This window comes from Hoplias malabaricus, chromosome 11, assembly GCF_029633855.1.
Source record: "Hoplias malabaricus isolate fHopMal1 chromosome 11, fHopMal1.hap1, whole genome shotgun sequence".
NCBI lineage: Eukaryota > Metazoa > Chordata > Actinopteri > Characiformes > Erythrinidae > Hoplias > Hoplias malabaricus.
Genome location: NC_089810.1, coordinates 12,838,851 through 12,846,598, shown reverse-complemented (window position 1 = coordinate 12,846,598; position 7,748 = coordinate 12,838,851).

Here is a 7,748-nt window from a genome sequence, read left to right as displayed (position 1 = left end):
GGAAACTGGTCATCTAGGAATGCTCGGACCTGACACCCATAATGTGGTGGTGCAGCATCTTGCTGGGAAAAGTCAGGGAAGGTGCCAGCTTCAGTGCATAAAGAGGGAAACACATCATCATGTAGCAATTTCGCATAACCAGTGGCCTTGAGGTTTCACGTGACCCTCTTCCCATTGAAAAAACAGAAGTTGGATCCAAAATGGCCGCCATGGTCATCACCCATCTTGAAAAATGTTTCCCCCTCACATATACTAATGTGCCACAAACAGGAAGTTAATATCACCAACCATTCCCATTTTATTAATGGTGTATCCATATAAATAGCCCACCCTGTAGATACAGCCACACCCAATGACAGTGAAAGGAATGATCATTGTAACGTAACAGAAGCTCATTTCTTTATTAATTTTTCTCTTGGAACATGATACATTCCACATCGTGCACCTGTTTTGTTTTCTTTAGGCAATTCCTTATGTGGGTCCAGTTCCTGAAGGAATAAAACCAGATACAGCTGTATGCTTCCAGGGGACAGTTCCTGCAAATGCAGACGAGTATGTTCTCCTTTTGCTCTAAAGTACAAACATCGAAAAAAAGCATTTGTGAATATTACAGCTTTACATCAATGAATTTTTAAATTCAATAACCTGCACTTATGTACAATTAAAATAAATCAAGTTTCAGCTTGTATGTTTGACCCAAATATTAATAACTTTTATTTTTCTTGACAGGTTTGCAATAAACTTCAAAACTGGACCATCTAAAGGGGATGACATCGCTTTTCACTTCAAGCCACAATTTGGCCAGAAAATCTGTATGAACAGTTTCAGGAATGGCAGCTGGGACACAGAGGAATCAGCTTCAGACAAGCCCTTCACCAAGGGAGCACCATTCAATATGTTTGTTGTCACCACAGCAGAGGGATATGAGGTGTGTTTCTTACATTTTCTTGGAGTTGATTGCAAGAAAATTAAATCAAATGAAACCTGAACTTATTTTCCATTGTTCTTCAGGTCTATGTGAATGGTGTGAAGCACTGCATGTTCAAGCACCGCCTTCCTCTAGAGAAAGTAACTAACTTGGAAATCTGTGGCAGTGTTACCATGCAACTCCTTGGTCATATTCAGGTAAGTAAAACAATTTCTTGTCTTTAAAATATTATTTGGTAGTAAATACTTTTTTCATTGCATTGAAATGTTTTTGAAGAACGTGTCTGAAGCTTTCATCTTCTCATCAGAAATGGAGCAGTACTTCCTTCTCTAAGGGACATCATGAAACTTTAGGAGTGAAGAGCTCAGCTTTGAGCCTGACACCTGTCCAATTAAGCATAACACATCCAGTGAGCAACCCTGTAAGTTCAAAATAAATGCTAAAACATATAGCCTGTAACATTATAGATACAGCCACACCCCATGAACGTAAAAGAAATGTTCATTTTAAAACAATATTTAAATTGAAATCATTCATAATTCATATATTTCTTCATACATTTTTCCATTAGGACATGATACATTCCACATTGTGCATATTTATTCCTACATTTTAGGCAATTCCTTATGTGGGTCCAGTTCATGAAGGGATAAAACCAGATAGAGCTGTATGCTTCCAGGGGACTGTTCCTGCGAATGCAGATGAGTATGTTCTCCTTTCGCTCTAAAGTAGAAACATAGATAGAAGCATTTGTGAATATTACAGCTCTATATTTATGAATTTTTAAATTCAATAACCTGCACTAATGTACAATTAAAATAGATCAAGTTTCAGCTCGTATGTTTGGCCCAAATATTGTATAACATTTATTTTTCTTGACAGGTTTGCAATAAACTTCAAAACTGGACCATCTAAAGGGGATGACATCGCTTTTCACTTCAAGCCACAATTTGGCCAGAAAATCTGTATGAACAGTTTCAGGAATGGCAGCTGGGAAACAGAGGAATCCGCTTCAGACAAGCCCTTCACCAAGGGAGCACCATTCAATATGTTTGTTGTCACCACAGCAGAGGGATATGAGGTGTGTTTCTTACATTTTCTTGGAGTTGATTGCAAGAAAATTAAATCATATGAAACCTGAACTTATTTTCCATTGTTCTTCAGGTCTATGTGAACGGTGTGAAGCACTGCATGTTCAAGCACCGCCTTCCTCTAGAGAAAGTAACTAACTTGGAAATCTGTGGCAGTGTTACCATGCAACTCCTTGGTCATATTCAGGTGAGTAAGACAACGGATTGCCTTTAAAATGTTGCTGAAAATGATTTATTTTTATTTCATGAATTGTTTTTAATAAAACATGTCTGAAGCTTTCATCTTCTCACCAGAAATGGAGCAGTACTCCTTTGTTTATGGGACATCATGAAACATCAGCAGTGAAGTGCTCAACTTTGAGTCTGACTCCTGTCCAATTAAATGTGTCACATCCAGTGAATAACCCTGTAAGTTACATTTCCAAATAAATTTAAAAGCAATGGTACAATATGTAGCCTGCAACATTATACAGGGTGGGCCATTCATATGGATACACCTTAATAAAATGGTAATGGTTGGTGATATTAACTTCCTGTTTGTGGCACATTAGCATATAGGAGGGGGAAAACTTTTCAAGATGGGTGGTGACCGTGGTGGCCATTTTGAAGTCGGCCATTTTTGATCCAACTTTTGTTTTTTCAATGGGAAGAGGGTCATATGACACATCAAATCTATTGGGAATTTCACAAGAAAAACATTGGTGTGCTGGGTTTTGATGTAACTTTATTCTTCCTTGAGTTATTTACAAGTTTCTGAACACTTATAAAATGTGTTCAAAGTGCTGCTCATTGTGTTGGATTGTCAATGCAACCCTCTTCTCCCACTCTTCACACACTGATAGCAACACTGCAGGAGAAATGCTTGCACAGGCTTCCAGTACCCGTGGTTTCAGGTGCTGTGCATCTCGTATCTTCACAGCATAGACAATTGCCTTCAGATGACCCAAAAGATAAAAGTCTAAGGGGGTCAGTTCGGGACACCTTGGGGGCCATTCAACTGGCCCACGATGACCAATCCTCTTTCCAGGAAACTGGTCATCTAGGAATGCTCGGACCTGACACCCATAATGTGGTGGTGCAGCATCTTGCTGGGAAAAGTCAGGGAAGGTGCCAGCTTCAGTGCATAAAGAGGGAAACACATCATCATGTAGCAATTTCGCATATCCAGTGGCCTTGAGGTTTCACGTGACCCTCTTCCCATTGAAAAAACAGAAGTTGGATCCAAAATGGCCGCCATGGTCATCACCCATCTTGAAAAATGTTTCCCCCTCACATATACTAATGTGCCACAAACAGGAAGTTAATATCACCAACCATTCCCATTTTATTAATGGTGTATCCATATAAATAGCCCACCCTGTAGATACAGCCACACCCAATGACAGTGAAAGGAATGATCATTGTAACGTAACAGAAGCTCATTTCTTTATTAATTTTTCTCTTGGAACATGATACATTCCACATCGTGCACCTGTTTTGTTTTCTTTAGGCAATTCCTTATGTGGGTCCAGTTCCTGAAGGAATAAAACCAGATACAGCTGTATGCTTCCAGGGGACAGTTCCTGCAAATGCAGACGAGTATGTTCTCCTTTTGCTCTAAAGTACAAACATCGAAAAAAAGCATTTGTGAATATTACAGCTTTACATCAATGAATTTTTAAATTCAATAACCTGCACTTATGTACAATTAAAATAAATCAAGTTTCAGCTTGTATGTTTGACCCAAATATTAATAACTTTTATTTTTCTTGACAGGTTTGCAATAAACTTCAAAACTGGACCATCTAAAGGGGATGACATCGCTTTTCACTTCAAGCCACAATTTGGCCAGAAAATCTGTATGAACAGTTTCAGGAATGGCAGCTGGGACACAGAGGAATCAGCTTCAGACAAGCCCTTCACCAAGGGAGCACCATTCAATATGTTTGTTGTCACCACAGCAGAGGGATATGAGGTGTGTTTCTTACATTTTCTTGGAGTTGATTGCAAGAAAATTAAATCAAATGAAACCTGAACTTATTTTCCATTGTTCTTCAGGTCTATGTGAATGGTGTGAAGCACTGCATGTTCAAGCACCGCCTTCCTCTAGAGAAAGTAACTAACTTGGAAATCTGTGGCAGTGTTACCATGCAACTCCTTGGTCATATTCAGGTAAGTAAAACAATTTCTTGTCTTTAAAATATTATTTGGTAGTAAATACTTTTTTCATTGCATTGAAATGTTTTTGAAGAACGTGTCTGAAGCTTTCATCTTCTCATCAGAAATGGAGCAGTACTTCCTTCTCTAAGGGACATCATGAAACTTTAGGAGTGAAGAGCTCAGCTTTGAGCCTGACACCTGTCCAATTAAGCATAACACATCCAGTGAGCAACCCTGTAAGTTCAAAATAAATGCTAAAACATATAGCCTGTAACATTATAGATACAGCCACACCCCATGAACGTAAAAGAAATGTTCATTTTAAAACAATATTTAAATTGAAATCATTCATAATTCATATATTTCTTCATACATTTTTCCATTAGGACATGATACATTCCACATTGTGCATATTTATTCCTACATTTTAGGCAATTCCTTATGTGGGTCCAGTTCATGAAGGGATAAAACCAGATAGAGCTGTATGCTTCCAGGGGACTGTTCCTGCGAATGCAGATGAGTATGTTCTCCTTTCGCTCTAAAGTAGAAACATAGATAGAAGCATTTGTGAATATTACAGCTCTATATTTATGAATTTTTAAATTCAATAACCTGCACTAATGTACAATTAAAATAGATCAAGTTTCAGCTCGTATGTTTGGCCCAAATATTGTATAACATTTATTTTTCTTGACAGGTTTGCAATAAACTTCAAAACTGGACCATCTAAAGGGGATGACATCGCTTTTCACTTCAAGCCACAATTTGGCCAGAAAATCTGTATGAACAGTTTCAGGAATGGCAGCTGGGAAACAGAGGAATCCGCTTCAGACAAGCCCTTCACCAAGGGAGCACCATTCAATATGTTTGTTGTCACCACAGCAGAGGGATATGAGGTGTGTTTCTTACATTTTCTTGGAGTTGATTGCAAGAAAATTAAATCATATGAAACCTGAACTTATTTTCCATTGTTCTTCAGGTCTATGTGAACGGTGTGAAGCACTGCATGTTCAAGCACCGCCTTCCTCTAGAGAAAGTAACTAACTTGGAAATCTGTGGCAGTGTTACCATGCAACTCCTTGGTCATATTCAGGTGAGTAAGACAACGGATTGCCTTTAAAATGTTGCTGAAAATGATTTATTTTTATTTCATGAATTGTTTTTAATAAAACATGTCTGAAGCTTTCATCTTCTCACCAGAAATGGAGCAGTACTCCTTTGTTTATGGGACATCATGAAACATCAGCAGTGAAGTGCTCAACTTTGAGTCTGACTCCTGTCCAATTAAATGTGTCACATCCAGTGAATAACCCTGTAAGTTACATTTCCAAATAAATTTAAAAGCAATGGTACAATATGTAGCCTGCAACATTATACAGGGTGGGCCATTCATATGGATACACCTTAATAAAATGGTAATGGTTGGTGATATTAACTTCCTGTTTGTGGCACATTAGCATATAGGAGGGGGAAAACTTTTCAAGATGGGTGGTGACCGTGGTGGCCATTTTGAAGTCGGCCATTTTTGATCCAACTTTTGTTTTTTTCAATGGGAAGAGGGTCATATGACACATCAAAACTATTGGGAATTTCACAAGAAAAACATTGGTGTGCTGGGTTTTAACGTAACTTTATTCTTCCTTGAGTTATTTACAAGTTTCTGAACACTTATAAAATGTTTTCAAAGTGCTGCTCATTGTGTTGGATTGTCAATGCAACCCTCTTCTCCCACTCTTCACACACTGATAGCAACACTGCAGGAGGAATGCTTGCACAGGCTTCCAGTACCCGTGGTTTCAGGTGCTGTGCATCTCGTATCTTCACAGCATAGACAATTGCCTTCAGATGACCCAAAAGATAAAAGTCTAAGGGGGTCAGATCGGGACACCTTGGGGGCCATTCAACTGGCCCACGATGACCAATCCACTTTCCAGGAAACTGGTCATCTAGGAATGCTCGGACCTGACACCCATAATGTGGTGGTGCAGCATCTTGCTGGGAAAACTCAGGGAAGGTGCCAGCTTCAGTGCATAAAGAGGAAAACATCATCATGTAGCAATTTCGCATATCCAGTGGCCTTGAGGTTTCACGTGACCCTCTTCCCATTGAAAAAACAGAAGTTGGATCCAAAATGGCCGCCATGGTCATCACCCATCTTGAAAAATTTTTCCCCCTCACATATACTAATGTGCCACAAACAGGAAGTTAATATCACCAACCATTCCCATTTTATTAATGGTGTATCCATATAAATAGCCCACCCTGTAGATACAGCCACACCCAATGACAGTGAAAGGAATGATCATTGTAACGTAACAGAAGCTCATTTCTTTATTAATTTTTCTCTTGGAACATGATACATTCCACATCGTGCACCTGTTTTGTTTTCTTTAGGCAATTCCTTATGTGGGTCCAGTTCCTGAAGGAATAAAACCAGATACAGCTGTATGCTTCCAGGGGACAGTTCCTGCAAATGCAGACGAGTATGTTCTCCTTTTGCTCTAAAGTACAAACATCGAAAAAAAGCATTTGTGAATATTACAGCTTTACATCAATGAATTTTTAAATTCAATTACCTGCACTTATGTACAATTAAAATAAATCAAGTTTCAGCTTGTATGTTTGACCCAAATATTAATAACTTTTATTTTTCTTGACAGGTTTGCAATAAACTTCAAAACTGGACCATCTAAAGGGGATGACATCGCTTTTCACTTCAAGCCACAATTTGGCCAGAAAATCTGTATGAACAGTTTCAGGAATGGCAGCTGGGAAACAGAGGAATCCGCTTCAGACAAGCCCTTCACCAAGGGAGCACCATTCAATATGTTTGTTGTCACCACAGCAGAGGGATATGAGGTGTGTTTCTTACATTTTCTTGGAGTTGATTGCAAGAAAATTAAATCATATGAAACCTGAACTTATTTTCCATTGTTCTTCAGGTCTATGTGAATGGTGTGAAGCACTGCATGTTCAAGCACCGCCTTCCTCTAGAGAAAGTAACTAACTTGGAAATCTGTGGCAGTGTTACCATGCAACTCCTTGGTCATATTCAGGTAAGTAAAACAATTTCTTGTCTTTAAAATATTATTTGGTAGTAAATACTTTTTCCATTGCATTGAAATGTTTTTGAAGAACGTGTCTGAAGCTTTCATCTTCTCATCAGAAATGGAGCAGTACTTCCTTCTCTAAGGGACATCATGAAACTTCAGGAGTGAAGAGCTCAGCTTTGAGCCTGACACCTGTCCAATTAAGCATAACACATCCAGTGAGCAACCCTGTAAGTTCAAAATAAATGCTAAAACATATAGCCTGCAACATTATAGATACAGCCACACCCCATGAACGTAAAAGAAATGTTCATTTTAAAACAATATTTAAATTGAAATCATTCATAATTCATATATTTCTTCATACATTTTTCCATTAGGACATGATACATTCCACATTGTGCATATTTATTCCTACATTTTAGGCAATTCCTTATGTGGGTCCAGTTCATGAAGGGATAAAACCAGATAGAGCTGTATGCTTCCAGGGGACTGTTCCTGCGAATGCAGATGAGTATGTTCTCCTTTCGCTCTAAAGTA